The following is a 17,109-nucleotide window of genomic DNA, read 5'->3' on the forward strand; positions in this document are numbered from 1 at the left end:
ATTTTTCCTTATTTCAGAGATTGCAGGTTCTTGATTTCTCCGGATGCCTGCTACACCCCAGAAATCTGTTATTTTATTGTGACTAGACCTAATAAAAGTCCTGACCCCTCAAAAAACCCCCAACCCACGAGTTAAATGTATGATGTATTTTCAAAACACTGGCAATACCCTTGCTTTGTCTCTTCCCTCAGAGTAACTGCAAGTTTCTCAGTGATACCTTTAAGTTATACTTGAGTGTTTAAGGATACTAGAATTTTTACTCTACTAAAAATGGCTAGAGAAGCAATAGGAACCAGGGGCATATATTACAGATCAAGTCAAAACAAGTACCTACAGGAAAGCAGAGATACGGGTGCTAACTTTGAACAAGCTGTTTTATCTCTGTGGCACAGCACAATAATACAAAGTCAGGTCCTGAAAGCATCTGAGTGGGTGCAGAGCAATTACTGATGCAGGATGGATGCCAACCAGGATGGTGCTGTAACAACACAACTGTAGTGCTTCAAGGTCAACAAGTGATACAGTTTTGGTGGACTGTCTAGGCAAAGCAGCTCATTTAGAGGTTGATCTGGTAACCACACTGTACTGCATTGTACCGTGTTTACACATCCTATGACTACAAGCAAAAAGAACAAGAACTCTGGCTTAACTAGGGGATCGAGCATCTCAGGAATTCTGTAATTTTCGCCTTAATTGGTATTGCTGTCTGCTTTTTTTACACCATGCAAACTCAAATGTTGTTGTAGTCATCTAAATTCTTCCTTTATTCCAGTACAGCTTGATTTACTACTTACCTAAACTTTAAACTAGGACAAATTAGAGCAGTGAAAGTACCCCAACTAAGTGATCACAGTGGTGCAGACATACAGAAATGCTGTTGCAGAAAAGACTTGACTAGCCTATGTCCCTCAAATTCTCTTTACTAGCTACAGAGTAGGTTGGAATAGCTTAGCCCCATTGCCTCTACAGCAAGCTAGGTATTTGCTTTAATTCATAGAATCATAGAAACATAGAATAGTTTGGGTTAGAAGGGACCTTTAATGGTCATCTAGTCCAACTCCCCTGCAATGAGCAGGGACATTTTCAACTAGATCAGGTGGCTCAGAGCCCCATCCAACCTGACCATGAATGTTTCCAGGGATGGGGCATCTACCACATCTCTGGGCAACCTGTTCCCATGTTTCACCACCATCATCGTAAAAAATTTCTTCCTTATAGCTAGTCTGAATCTACCCTCTTTTAGTTTAAAACCATTAGCCCTGGTCATGTTGCAAGAGGCCCTACTGAAAAGTCTGTCCCCATCTTTCTTATAAGCCCCCTTCAAGTGTTGAAAGGTCACCATAAGGTCTTGGACCCTTCTCTTCTCCAGGCTGAACAACCCACTCTCTCAGCCTTTCCTCATAGGAGAAGTGTTCCATCCCTTTGATCATTTTTGTGGCCCTCCTCTGGATCTGCTCAACAGGTCCATGTCTCCAGAGCCGGACGCAGTACTCCAGGTCAGGTCCCACCGGAGTGGAACAGAGGGGGAGAATTGCCTCCCTCGACCTGCTGGTCACACTTCTTTTGATGCAGCCCAGGATACGGTTGGCTTTCTGGGATGCAAACACACATTGTTGGCTTATGTCCAGCTTGTCATCCACCAGTACCCCCAAGTCCTTCTCCACAGGGCTGCTCTCAATCCTTTCATCCTCCAGCCTGTATTGATACCAGGGGTTGCTCTGACCCAGGTACAGGACCTTGCACCTGGCCTTGTTGAACCTCACGAGGTTCACATGGGCCCACTTCTCGAGCTTGTCCAGGTCTGGATGGCATCCTGTCCCTTAGGCATGTCAATGGCACCACTCACCTTGGTATCATCTGCAACCTTGCTGAGGGTGCACTTGATCCCACTGTCTATGTCATTGATGAGGATATTAAACAGTACTGGTCCCAATATGGACCCCTGAGGGACACCACTCATCATGGATTCATCCACAGAACTTTCATCAGCAGCATCCAGCTTGTCCAATACAACTTGTACTTGCTACCGAGATCAGCCTGAGCGATTTAGTTGGCAAAATTCAAATTAATGGCTCTGTATGCATCTCTCCTAATGGATATTCTTCCTCTATTGTGAGCCTTGCTAGTGAAGCTCAAGAATTACCATTACAGCAAACCCACTGTACAGAGAAATTAGAGGTCAGAAATAAGCATGTCTAATGTAGTAGCTGAAAGCTGGTTTTTGTGGAAGAAGGGGACAGAAAAGTTGCTAACTGGCTACAGAATTAAATCTAGATTATTTGCTGGAGTTTTTTTTTTTTTAAATGAATCAACACGTGAGAGTCAGGGAGTGCAATTCATCATTTAATACAAGTACTACACTGGTGCCTAGAGATTCCACTCCAGAATAACTGGCCCTGTTATTCTGAACACAAGCTCAGCTGATCAGCAGTATTGCTGGTCAGTAATGCAGCTCCATGTTTAAGTAGAGACAAACTGTCTTTGGAGTGCTCGGTATCGATTCAAGTCTCTCCCAAGCTATTACCTAGGAACACAAAACCTTTTCGTCTGCTCAGATTCCTGGGTGGTGTCAATATCTTCACCAGCAGCAGTACATGAAAACGAGTAGGGTTAATGCTATGGCCTAGATAATTTCTTTTATTTTTCTGAAACCATTCTTACCCACATTTTTTACAAGTTTTCACATAGTCTGGTAGAGCCAGAATTTTCTCCTGTGTTCATTATGGAGCTCATTCCTTTCTGACTACTGTTAGATTTATAGAATCAAATGAAGCCATGAAATATTTCAGCTGTGCATTGGTGCACCTTTTAATGTAAAACCCTGGCAGTATTCTCAGTCACACTCTTTATATTCAACCATAAAACAGGTTTGAGGATTGCATCTGGTACAAAAGGACCGTGTGAAAAAATATACCCAAATTAGCTGGTGAGTTATATACCTAGAAGACATTTAGACAGGTTTAAACCGATTAGCTTCAGCTGCCCAAGCTCCAAAAGCAAAGCAGCCATGAGCCTAAATGTGGATGAGAAATCATTAGTGACTCCTAGACACAATGTTAAAGGAGACAATTTAAAGTAATGTCATTAGTGGTGTACCCCAGGGGTTGTCACTGGGACCAACCCTGTTCAACAACTTCATTAATGATCTGGAGATGGGACAGAGTATGCACACAGCAAATTGGCAGATGACACAAAACTGGGAGGAGTAGCTGATACACCAGACGGGTGTGCTGCCATCCAGAGGGACCTCGCCAGGCTAGAGAAGTTGGGTGAGTGGGCTCTCACGAAGTTCAGCAAGGGGAGTTGCAAAGTCCTGCCTCTGGGGGACGAATAACTGCAGGTACCAGCACATGCTGGGGGCCAACCAGATGGAAAGCAGCTTTGCCGAGAAGGACCTGCGGGTCCTGGTGGACACCATGTTGAACATGAGCCAACAACGTGCCCTTGCGGGTAAGAAGGCCAACAGTATCCTGCAGGGCTTTAGGAAGGGCATTGCCAGCAGGTGATCCTTCCTCTCTACTCAGCACTGGTGAGACACATCTGGCGTGCTGGGTCCAGTTCTGGGCTCCCCAGTACAAGAGAGACATGGAGCTACTGGAGAGAGTTCAGTACAGGGCCACAAAGGTGACAAAGGGACTGGAGCATCTCTCCTATGAGGAAAGGCTGAGAGAACTGGGACTGTTCAGTCTGGAGGAGAGAAGGCTCAGAGAGGTTCTCACCAATGTGTACAAATACCTGAAGGGAGGGAATGAAGAAGAGGGACCCAAGCTCTTCTCAGTGGTACCCACTGCAACAGGCACAAACTGAAATACAAGGGATTCCATTTCAACAGAAGAAAAAATCCTTTCACTGTGAGAGTGGCGGAACACCAGCGCAGGTTGCCCAGAGAGGCTGTGTAGTCTCCATCCTTGGAGATACTCAAAACCTGACTGGACGTAGCCCTGGGCGATCTGCTTTAGGTGATCCTGCTTAAGCGGGGGGTTGGACTAGATGATCTCCGCAGGTCCCATGCCACCTCAACCATTCTGTGATGGACCACAGAAAGGTTTATCACTGCTGAATGATAAAAGAGGGAGGGTGAAAGAATCCACAAAATCTCAGTATTCCCTTTTGGGCATTTGAGCAGGAGTGGGGTCATTCCCACAACAACAAAACAGATGTCCTGTAAATGACTTGTTGCGAGTCCCCAACTAAGCTAGACATGCACGTAGTCTAAACACATGAGAAATGTTATTGCTTTCAGCTGTAATATTTACATGCTTGAAGCTGAATGCATGCTTTAGAGTTTTGCTGCCTATATCCTTGGAGCACAGACTTTGAAAGATATTTTCAAAGATAATAAAAAAGTGGCATTTAAAAAAGCATATAAGCAATTACGTTCTTCATTACAATTAATTGCAATGTTTCCTGGTATTTCAAATCTGGTAAACATAGTCTCTGAATCTTTTTAAACTGAAATACATTCAGTGCAATTGCACGAATTTGGTTACAGAGGAAAGAGCAAAGGAAACTAGTGATTCTAGGTAATTTCTGTCAAAGAAAAACCCAGTTTCAGTAGATTCAGCATTTCCACAGGGAAAAATCACTTCCAGCATTCTCAAGTCTCAGCCATGTGTGAAATTAAGAGAGACAGATATTATTTTCTGTGTTGTCACTGAGTGTGAAACATGATCAATATGTCCTTAGTCAACTATTCCGATACTTAGATATGAGTACTGCCCAAAAGCTGGTCCCTCTTTGACGGAAAGGAGTTACCGGCTTGTCTGTGGTATCCGGTTTACCACAGTAAAGAAGATTTTGTTTCTTTTGTAGTTGCACGCTGGTGCAAGTCAAAACTCCTTTTCCTCACTGATCATTTTAAATTTTACACTGGTGTTAATTGTTACAGACCAGACTACAGAAGAGATGTAAAGGTCTGGATGTCTTCAGTAACCTTGGCTATTTCGATGACTTGGCTCAGAAGGAAACATAAGCAGTGCTCCGCTCAGCCACTGCCCTGTACAGAACAACAAGGAATAAAGGAGAGTTTGGGGCACTGACATCTATACTAAATATACTCCTGACCAGGACTCAGCAGGGAAAGTAGATCTAAAAATTCTTTTGCAATGACTTAAAGACTATGTGAAGAAAAATGGCTATAACTGTAAATATCTTTTTTTCAGTTCAGCAGGCAAAACCATCCTAAGGAAGATCCAAGAAACCCTACAAGACATGGCTAGGCAACAACCTGCTCACGAGGAAAGTTTCCTAATGCCTTTTAGAGGATTAAATTCATGCTCTGAAACTTCAGCATTTATAAGCTTCCAAAACTAATATAAATTAAAAGAAAAGTTATTGCATCAGGGTATTTTTGGAAGAAAAAGGAGTTTTCCACTAAGCTTGATCCAAAATGCTCTAACACTTTTATTTTTAAAATTTTGATGTATTTTAATAGAAAATACTTGTGAATTAAAAAAAAAAAAACACTTCATGGAAAATGTCAGTTTGTTTTAGAAAAGTAGGATTAAAAAAAGTGAAATTTGACTGAAAAATATTGGTGTAAAAATATATCTTAGATTCTCAACAGAAAAATTTCTAGTAAAAATTGAAATTTCAATTTTGATATAAAGTTAAAAATTTCATTTGAAGGAGCAATTTTATAGCTAACTTTTATTCTAGGAAAAAAGATATTAATCTGAGTTAGAGTGATCGCATTCTGAGAGAAGAAATTTGGTAGCAAAAGGACATTTATGCTGGGTTACAGTTTCCTCAGTTAAAATGGTGGGAATGTAGAGATTAACATATTGTACTTGCATGGAAATATTAATGTATTTTCCATCTATCAACCTAAAACCCAGCAAGCACTAAATGTCTTTGAAAGAGAAAAAGAAACATTAAATATTTGGGGCTGGAACTGGTCAAGATGAGAGCTGATCACTGAGGTCACAGCTGATCTCCGGTAATGAATATAGAGTCTTCCCCACTACCCTTTCTGCCTGGTTTTTCCAGTCCCCTTTCCTGCTTCCACCCTCACCTACCATCCCCTAATCATGGAAAATACTTCAAAAAGTGCGTAAAGAAGAAGAAAATGAAAGTCACAAATGAAGATATGTGCTGAAGTCCTGATCTGAGACTTTTACCAGTGAGTTCACCCCCAGTGTGCAAATCAGAGCAGCACTCCCGAGCGATCTCTGCTAGAGCAGCATCTGCACATCAAACATCTGCCTCCCGATTCCCCTCTATGCAATGCACTAAAGCCACAGTGCCTGCACAGCTGAGCAGAAGTCCACCAAGGAAACAGCAGCATTTTAGCAATATGCTAACACCGCCGGGCAGGAACACCGTCTACCTGAAAATGACATGAGCCTGCCTTTGGGACTGAAAGTTTTCCTAGGGAAAACAATAGCGATAGGAAATGATGCCTGTGATACGGCGGGGAGTAAAGTGCTCACAGACCATGAAACGCAACAGCCTTGCCACTAACAAGAAGTAACAGAGCTTCAATAGGCAACGCTGATGCTGACTGCAATCTTTAAGATCTTAATAAAAAATAGGCTATTTCCTGTCTTTGCAGATGCATCAACTACAGAGACCGGATTTCCCTCACCCTTACATTCTATTTCACAACCAGAATGGCGGGTGACTATGCAGTACAACTGTTTCTAGCTGGGTTCTTTAAAAGCCTGTGACCTACTTTAGAACTGCATTAAGAAATAAAATGAGCAATAAGAAAAAGATGAGCAGTAGCAGCAATGTTAGCAGCAAGCTAAAATTGGAAAGGATTTTCATTACCCTATTTAAAAAAAAAAAGGCCTCCTTCCCCCAAAACCACATATAAAACCCCCAAGTGGTACTAAAGCGTCTGCTGCAGCGGCACAGCCTTTTCCTTTTCTCTCCCAACCGCACTGTGCCAACCTGACCTAGTTTTCTGAGGAAAAAAATAAACCAAGCTGCAGCACTTTTGTAATAAAAATGTCACCTTATCACAATGAACCAAATCTAAAGATTTCTGATCTCAGCCCTGTTAATAGACTGTCATGAGCTAAGTGGCATTACAGCTTAGTGTCCTGGCTTTGGCAGGTTAATTTTCACAAGAAGCTGGGAGGGAGCACAGCCAGGAAGGCTGACCCGAACTAGCCAAGGGGATATTTGATAGCATATATATAACTGGGGGAGCTGGCTGGGGTGGGCGGAGAGGGGACCACAGCTCAGGGAATGGGCTGACCATTGGGTTCCAGGTGGTGAGCAATTGTGTTGTGAATCACTTGCTTTATACATTCTTTTATTAGTATTATTGTTATTATTACTTCTTTTCTCCTTGTGTTGTCCTATTAAACTGTCCTTATCTCAACCCACGAGGTTTTACCTTTTTCTTCCAATTCTCCCCATCCCACCAGAGGAGAGGAGTGGGTGAGTGGCTGTGTGGTGCTTTGTTGCTGGCTGGGCTTAAACCATGAGACTTAGAAGAAACAAAGGCTACTGTAAGGGGTATCGGTATGTGAGATCCCTACTTCCATTATCATTGTTCCCAGGTATTTAGATTTGTTTTGTTGCTTGCAGAGGTCCATTAGTCTTGGCTGCCACCTCCTTACCAGACTTTCCACTGACAACAGAGATGATATGGTTCTGCAGACAAGCCCTAGACTGCTTATTACGCCCACAGGAATCATTGTTTGCGAAGCCACTGCTGTATACAGTCTAAGAAACGCTGGCAACAGCAAATGTAGCATATATACCCTCCCTTCACATTATGTGAGCTGTTTAGGGTGACCATTGCTGTGGCAGTCTCTTCTTCGTGCAGAGGAACTCCATGATGTGTCTCCACGGACCTTCCCAGGGGAAAACAGGCTTCAAGATGGGCAGTCCCAAGGGGCAGGATCAAGGACAGAAGGAATGGGCAGAAACATTGAGTAGAGCTAGATCTCAAAGCAAGGACTACCTATGTACTCTGGATTTTTACTGACAATTAACACAGTAGGTATTGCTGTTATAACCTAGCAGTAATGATCCTCTGCAATTGCACTGTCTTTGGAATACAGATAACACAGCCATATTAAAAACATGCATATATTGCCTCTGCTAGGTGGACAGACCATGAAAGGTCTAATCTGGTGAAGAAAACCTGAAAGATGTGGCACTCTTTGTATTCTACAGTAATTACAGTAATTTTATACAGTAATTAATAGGTTATACAATACAAATGAGACAGAGGGCAAGAAAGGTTTCCAGGAAAGGGCACAACAACCAACATGAAAACACACTGTGGGTGTTCTTAAGCAGACTTATTTAACTTCCTTCTGCTTCCCCCTAAGTGTTACATGAACGCTTGCTTTGTCTTCTCTTAGAATAGGACCCCAGGAACACTTGCATATGTATGTAAATTAACGTAGCTGAATACTTTCACTCAATTCACAGATGTCAAATTAGGTGATTTAATATTTTCCAGATTAGGTTTTTAACTCTGCATGTTAGGATTGGTGTCCTGATATCTGCTGGGGAGCGCTAGGCACAATTTGCTTACGAAGTCTCAACATCTGCACCAAGGTTGCAGTAACAAACTAGTACAATTCGGCTATGTATGCATTTCACCAAAGATGTGGAATTATAGCAGGGAGACATTTTCCTTTTATTCTCTGCCCGGTAATTGTTTTAAACATACTGTAGAGCTAGAAAACCTTGTTAGTTTAACTATGCAGGTGCATCAAGGGTAGGCTGCTGGTCTTTGGGCTGGGGGAAAAAAAAGGTAAAATATTCAGATATACACATTCTTTTATGACATGTCCTATATTCTCTGTTGATAATAAACCACCACATTTCATTCCAACATAGCAAAAGGATATATGACTCCCAAAGTAAAAGCTCAGTTCTAGAAGACAGCTGACAACAGGACTTTTGAAAGCAGTGAACCCCTTTAGGAGTGGGGCTGATGGGAGAAAGGGCAGGAAGTGGAGGTCTTCAGCTTCTTTGTCCTCTACCAGGGAGGAAAAATAACGGAGTGTTACTAGGATGAGTATAGAAAACAATGTTGGGTGGTTTTTGTTGTTTTTCTTTCTTTTCTTTAAATACATGGCTTTGTGCATCATCCTTTACCCAGAAAAAAAATGCAAATGGAAGACCTCTTGAGTCCTGAGTAGTTGAGTAGATAATGTCTTGTCAAACAAGATAGAGTATCTCATGGCATCAACTCTGTTTTATCTTCAATCCTCATGTCCCGTGAGCAGCAACATTGACCAGCCCTTAAAGAGACTCAGCCCCAGGTTCTGTTCATGTCCTGCCAGTGACCTTTGCCACGTACTTGAAATCTTTGTGCCTCTTACGTTACCTGTTCTGCCTACTTAGGAGATAAGGTCTGCTGAACAATAATGTGACTGGGTATCCTAACATTTCCCTTAAGCCTTAAAATCTCTGTGCCAGACATTAAACATATTTCTTTCTATTTTAACATAGTCTATCTTCCTAAAAGTGGCTATGATTTAAAATTAGACCCTGCAATGGGTATACCATGGTATTTTGTCTTTCTTTATTATGATGAGAGGTTACTGACCCTTCAGTTACTGCCCTGCTGGGATTTTTGTAATGTCCTGGCATGTGAAAAGGTCCTTTTTTTTTTTTTTTTGGCACTATGACTTTCAGAGTGGATTTATTTCTATGATTATAAATACATGCTATCTAAAAGCTGGTTCCAGTGTAGGATTGCCCTATTCTGATTGAAGGAAAATTAAGGCTAAAGTTTATCTGAACACCCAAGACAGTCGACATTTGACTCAGACAAATAAAATCCATCAGTAAAGTCTTAGAAATCTGCAATAAATTAGGTAAGAATGAAGAAATTCCTTTCTAACATTTAGGAACATTTTAAGAACATGCTAACTCAAGGATATTGTGGACTGAGTCCACTGAAACCGGTAAAGTCTATTCAAGTGATGATGTGACGCCTGACACGTAGCAATGATCTTTGCAAACCTAGAATGGAATTGACTGGTTTCAGTACGGGATGATGCTCAGAGGCCATAACTCTGACCAGCTGTAGGGGATAAGGTTGGTATGAGGAGAAGAATGGTAAGCAGCAGCAGAAACTGAATTAAGGAACAAATACAATTCAAGTCCTTTTTACTAATTTATGTTAAATTTGATAAATGTTTTCAGTAAAAAGTCTGAGCAAGTGATTAAACAAATTAAGAATTCTGCTACTGTATGTAAAAAAAAAACCCAAATGTTTTGAGCTTTTAATTTGAAATGTTTCTCAATGCTCTTCAATTTTCAAGCACCAAACTAAACAAAGATTGACAATTAGAAGATCAGCACGAAACAGTTTTTCCTCTAATCTTTTCCCTTTTTTTTTTTCATGCAAATAGAATCCCAGACTCACAGAACTCTAATTATGCCACAATTTTGCATGTTATAATACATAAATGAATCATGATGTGGCTGAATTTGAAACTTGAAGAGCTCACTTGAGAAAGACTGGGCTCCTGATAAATAGATTTACAGCCTAATACTGTTCTGGGCTTCTGACAAATAGAATTATAACCTAATACTCTGAAGTATTTTACAGCCTTCCTTTTAAAGGTTTCAGAATGCTTTTCTAACAACAATAATCCTAAAACACAGTTGTGAGATACTTGTCTGCAGGAAAGGTTAATACTTGTCAAAGCAAAGTAATTGACTTGCTCAAGGTCAGAGAGCAAACCTGGAGGAGTAGGAAGAAAAGAAGCCAGTCACTACGCCTTTGCCATTAGATGGGTCTGCTCATCAGGCTGTGTCCGTGGCACTGGCCCGGGATAGTTAAAAACACCGTACGAAGGTTGCCGGGTGGTCAACTTGGAGTGCTAGAGGTAGAAAGCACTTCCAAAATTAGCCGAAGCAACAAAATGTTCCAGTTGTGAACTTTGCAATTGTCCTTAATGACTCTGAGGTTATGATTAATATTCTTACGCAAAATGTTCTGGGTGGAATTTTTCCAGTTTTGTGTCAAACCTCTTAGGACTACAGTGGTCGAGAGAGTTCCTAATTATGAAGGATTTTCCAGTGAATTTGGGTTGTTTCCAGACAGTTTTGGATAACATTGTTTTAACTCATTTTTTTCTCCCCAGTGTAACAACCCAGTTTACAGATGGGGAACTGAGGCACAGAACAACTTGCGGGAGGTCACTCTGGACTAAATTCTGGTCTCCTGTATGTGTGCTCTGTCAACAACTATGCCACGCTCTGTCACTAGGTCATTCTTTCTATCAATTCTGGTATCTACGCACAAAGACATGTCACAAGAAAATGAATATTTTTCTGAGTTATAAAGCATCTAAGCGTGAGGCCAGCAACGAACTAGGGCAGCCTGTTCAGATCCATTATCCATAATATGCTGAGATGTGCAAGAATTTACCAGTCCTTATATGCGGACCTAGAAAAATTCAAACTCAAAGGCAACCATGGCTGAGAAGAAAAGTAACCTACTAACATGAATGAAGTAGAATCAAAGAAAACTCAGTCTAAGAAAGGGAAACACGAAGAGATGATAGCTGATGTCTACTGTACAATATCAGAGAAGAATGGGGATATTCACAAAAGCTAACCTAAGCCTACTGAGGCTAATGAACAAGGCACTTTTTATAGTTAAAAGAGACAGATAAATTCCTCTGCGGGGTGATTCCCAGCAGAAACTTAAATTAGCCATCACTATAGTGGCAGCCAAGGGACATTACTTAGCCTTTGTAACAGTCTTATCCCTCACTGCATCTCTGCTATAGAATTTTATTAACTTATTTTTAATATATCAGTTCAGTGGTTTTGGAGTAATGTTGGCATATTTCTACAAAACCATCCTTATTTCATCCCGTTTCCATTTTACAGGAAAATACAAATATATGAAACAAGGAGTTCACAGCCTCCTTTCTCAGTAGAGCTGCGTGCTCTCTTCCCAGAAGAATGAATTCCACTGCAAGAGCGCAAGTGGAGCATCAGCAGCATTTTGCCATGCCAACTTCCAAACTTGGGGCTCTAGAGATTTTAATAGAATAGCTGAACTGGAAATCATTAGTTTTATGAGCATCCTAGAATTAGCCATAAGACATCATCTTACTCTTAACTGGTAGGGAAGTGTACAGAAAAACTCAGGTCAGTTTTATTCCCCAGGTGATCTAAAAGCCTGAACAACATCTAGAGCTTGTTTAGTCGACAGGAGTGCTGCTCATTCGAAAAGGGTCAGAATTTCACTCTCTGATTTTGGGCTTGACATTTGGAAGCATGCTGGTTAAAATTTTCACATTTCTTTCTGGCTGTGCGTGGTTAGGTAACACTAAAAGTTTTAAACTTTTTTTGAGAAATGAAACTCAGATATGGAAAGAAAAGAAGAAAGCTGGGCTTATTGCTATATAGCCCACAGAACATATGTCTTACCCAGGCAACCAAAAATAGACATTTCATAAAATATGACTGCCTGCAAATAACCTGGAGATACTATAGGTCAGAACTGATCAGAATCTCTTTCAAGCAGCTTTTGATTTCATTTTGCTCTAATCTTACAAGAAGGTTAGTATGCCATCTTAAGTTTCTACCAATTACACAACTTTGAATCAAAGTGACTTTTGTGAAACTGCAATAAAATTACATGGCAAGACCATCAGCAATCTGTTATAACATTAATATATTAAATCTGTTACAGCCTGTTCTGCTAAAATACTCTAGAAATGTCAACTTGTCACACAAACGTAAGAAAAATATGGGTGAAAATATCAACCACAAACAAAAAAAGGCATCTGAAATGTGTTTTCTAAAAGTAAGAGATTTGTGCCAAGCTCCAGAAATAAAACCAGATCTTTTGAAAATAGGGATGGTTAAAGAAATATATTTTAAAACATTCATATTATTGAAATGGAAATGATATTTGACAGTTTTGTCCAAATTTAATTGTAATCTCATTATCAAAAAGAATGCCATTATGAAATCAGGTAGCAGTACAATTAATATACATAGTCTTTAATTTAAGGAATATTTCCATCGTTACCCATACTTATTTTTTAATTCTGCAACATAGGCACACATTTCCAGCACCATTTCAATAAACAGTGGTATACCCTTTCAATACTACTCTTTCCCTTCAAATTCCAAACCAAAATTATGATCCTAAAAATGTGATAGCTAAAAGATAAAACAAAGTGTCTTACAGAGAGAGAATCTGAAGGTGATACTTGATTTTTATAACAAGGCAAAATATTGCTATAAACACCAGCTTGGAAACTGGTTTTACTTCAAAAAAAAAAAGAACAGTCCATGTTAGGTGTTAAAATTAGTTATGCTAGAAACAAGTGACTTACCTTATCAGAAAAGCTACTATGTAGAAAGTTTTCTTGCAATAGCAAATAGCTATGAAAGCTTGCTAAAAGATAAAAATAGTGATTCAAATGTCACAGCAAACAGCAAATGTTTTTTTTTGTTGGCTTGTTCTTTGGAGTAAACAAAATTAATCCTCATTTCATTACAAAGGAAACCCCAAACTATCTTCCTGTAAATTAATAAGTGAGCCAATTAATAACATGAAAACAATTGCATCCAAAAAAGGTGTGGCATCTCTTTTGGTACAGAATATAAAAAACTTTTGATGTGTATAGAATTCTTCATCTAATTTCATTAGCAGTTTTTTGTCTGAAGAAAAAATTTCCTGCTTACTTGCTCAAAATGTTAAATTAGGTACCTTGTATAGTACCACATTTAAACATTATCAGATAAAGGAATAATGGAAAAGAACCTCAATACTCACATTTGGTTTTAAGCTGCTTCTCTTGGTAACTTGTGCAGCAAAATAAAGGAAGAAATAATTACACGTCTTCACAGAAACAAGCATTCATCAAGTCCAAAAGAAACAGAACACTTTGCCAGAGCTATTTGAGGGTCCATCAGAATTTGGCTGGATGGAGGAAGGCTGAGGGTCAGTTTGTTTCCCTTAGACCTCATGACATGCAAATAGCTGGCTGCCTCACCACTGAATCAAATCATTCTTTGACATATTGTGTTTACAAATTGCAAATACATACCATGTAGGAGGTTCTTAAAGGAACATATTTCAGACAGTTGTCAAAACGAAAAAAGCATTTCTGTTAAAAATACTAAGGAATCAAAACACCCAAGCCCCAAACTGTTTGGTACAAGGAAAAAAAGTATAAAAAATGGATCATCATTCATCCCCAGATACGCTTTGGTGCATGCATAATGAATCCAAAAGACCTCATGTGGGCTTGTAAATCAGAAAAGAAATAGAAAAGTCATGATTACGAAAGTCTGATTGTTGTGTACAGGAAATAGGGGGAGGAAGAAACAGTCCTGCAATTTCAGGAGAGACTTTTGGGGACCCAGCAGAACTGCTCTGACACTACTGTAGCAGTTTCTGGCCTGGAACAATTTGTCGCTCTTCCAGCAGGCAGGAAGGTGTTCATATGGCATTACCATCAGAGTGGCAGCAATGGCCTCCTCTAGGTTCTCTCTCAGTATTTCTCAGTTCTGGCCTTGTTTGAATTGCAGTCATCTCTTTTACTTTTTGCTTGGACAGAACAGGGGCCAGCTAACTATCACAGTCTACCACATGCATGGAGCATACAGAAGTGCTTATACTTTGCATAAGACCCGATGCAGACCTTTAATCAGTCACAGCTGAAAGTAGGGATATTGTGTCCATTTAAAAATGCAGGCTGAAGTTAAGCAGAGTGAAAAAAAGGATGGCTGCTTGTGGTATGAACCATGACTGACCTCCAGGCAGATTTTTTCCACAACTGAGAGCCAATAGATCTGAATCATTTAGTCTATAATGTCAAGTGGTGGGAGCTGTTTTATATCACAGATAGAAGAAAGAAGGAAATGTTTAAATGGTTTAAAGATGTATTATGTTATCTGAAGACTTTGGTAAAATTGCCAAATCTGGATATGTTCTGGAGGTTATCTGTGTCTAGGCAGTACCTTGCAAGTAAGACTGATCCTCTGATTACTATTGCTAAGAACTGACCATCTATTTGTGGCTGACTGGTTTATTAAACCTCTGCAGACACTTACTTTGTCATATAGTTAAACTAGAGTGAACTCTTTTCTCCTGATTTTATATGAACTATAAGCTTTATTTATACCAAGCACTTTTCAAGCTTGTGATTTTTGCAGATTGAGAAGAGAGAGGACAAGTTAGGTGTGAATTTTAGTCCAGAATGAGAATCATGAATAGCTTCCTCTTGCCTTTACTTCCAGAAAGAGAAAACTGAAAAGTACAATTCTTGACCAAGTAACTTTTGAAGTTCACAAATCAGAGAAAGGCAAAAGTATTACCCAACCAGATCTGTCAAAAGAGCTAATGACACTTAGAAATACTTCTAACGCAATACATTCTTTCCAGAAAGGAAGAGAAGTACAGTTACCTCCTATAGCATACCACTTCCTTAAACTTCAAAGGCTACCCTCAAATTTGTCCAACTGTAGACAGAGATCATAACTGTCTTAATAGAAGACATGCCCAGAGAAGCATTTAGAACAGAATCAGTTTTTGCCAACAGGTGCAAATTGAAGAGGTTAACAAAAATTCTGCTGCTTCTTCAGAGTATCAGGTAGATGATGTCTCCTACAGCTGTCACATCTCTTCCTGAACTTCCTGAAATAGAAAGCAGCTTATTTCATCTGTCCCCAGAGATGACCTGTCTTGGCCTAGCTTCCCCTTCATATTGAGGATTTGGGAAATTAATCAACCAAATGGTGTTTCTCTTTAAACTACTCAAGTTGCTCTTCCTAATTCAGATTATTATTTTTGTTAATTTAAAAAAAAGTCATTCCTTCACAATTCCAAAAAAAAGAAGATAAATAAATAAATAACTTGGTGTTTTCCTGAGAAAAGATCTTTGGCATTTACTGAATATGTTCTGTTATTTGGGTCAGCAGAGAAAGGAATTCTGCTCTCACAAGTTTCCTGTTTATCCAAAAGCTTCGGATAATTACAATTTTCTATGTTTAAAGTACAATCATCATTCAAAAAGTTTGAGTAGCACATATTTGGCGGCTCAAAAGGCACTCAAGGGAACAACCACTACATGCCTTGTTCTTGTATCCCTCCCTAGGCATCCACTTTTGGCCCCTGCCGGAGACACAACACTGGGCTACACAGACCTTCGATCTGACCCAGTACAGTCATTCTTGTGTCTTCTGCAAGAGTACTAAACTTGCTATTAACCCCCCACCCCGCCAAATCTACCTAGTTTTCCAGAAAATTCCATTTTGCTGGCCTAAGGAAAATGTAACTGTTACTTATTAGAAAAAAAATTGAAGAAGCAACCACTGCATGAGTAGCCTACTCATGAGCCTACACAGAGAACAGAAGTACAGTAGTTTTATCTGAATAAGCTGTAAGATGGATTCACGCAGACAACAAATCCCAGTGCTATTACTTAGAAACGTGCCAATTTTTTTTTTTAAGAAACTGCAAAACACAAGAATTGGAAAGAAGGCTGCAAGTTCTAACAGAGCAACAGTTTGCTTACTTCCAGCAGAACTGCAAATAACCAGCTACAAGTCACATTTTGCCACTTAAAAACAGGGAAAGGCTGTTGCTGAGAAAGGTATTATTCTACTTATGGCTAATGTGCTCATTCCCATTTGCTGAGAGTAGCAGCAAATGAGGCTACAAGATGCATATTTATAAATAGCAGTGTATATATACATACACACATATATACATGTCAGGTTTCTAAGTCTATAAAAACATAATGGTGGTGTTCACATACCATAGGTGAAAGGCATGAGAGGCTGACACTAAATACTTAAAACCAAAGTAAAAGCGTTAACCTGTATACTTGTATTGCCCTTCATTTTCCTAGATATTCTAAAGGGCAGTTTTGTTTTGTGAACTGCACCTCTAAGACAAGATTACTCTTCCTCCTGCATATATTCCTCCTCGGGAGAGGAAAAAACCCATGAATTAGCAAAATATTCAGGGAATTGTGAATATTCCTTTTCTTTCTCTTTCAAAATACTTCTGTATCGTAAACTGAAGACTGATTTTCCACATCTAAGAGACAACAAAAATACCCGGGAACATTTTCCAACCTACGTCTCCTTGAATTCTGTCAGTAACCAGAAGATATCTCTGAATTTCAGTGCTTCCCTTGTATC

General features: G+C 39.8%; 1 protein-coding gene across 2 annotated transcripts in view; it reads right to left on the reverse strand.

Moving 5' to 3' along the window:
* Positions 1-16,967, reverse strand: part of FHL5 (four and a half LIM domains 5) — a 32,120-nt gene extending 15,153 nt beyond the window's left edge. Inside the window, exon 1 of one of the 2 annotated variants that reach the window (XM_052781479.1) lies at positions 13,733-16,967. The gene's annotated coding sequence lies outside the window, so the exon portion shown is untranslated. Of the gene's footprint in view, positions 1-334; positions 409-13,732 lie in introns of those variants that run through there. The other variant, XM_052781480.1, reaches the window with a different exon arrangement.
* Positions 16,968-17,109: the final 142 nt, after the last annotated feature.

The sequence above is a fragment of the Harpia harpyja genome, chromosome 3, assembly GCF_026419915.1.
Source record: "Harpia harpyja isolate bHarHar1 chromosome 3, bHarHar1 primary haplotype, whole genome shotgun sequence".
NCBI lineage: Eukaryota > Metazoa > Chordata > Aves > Accipitriformes > Accipitridae > Harpia > Harpia harpyja.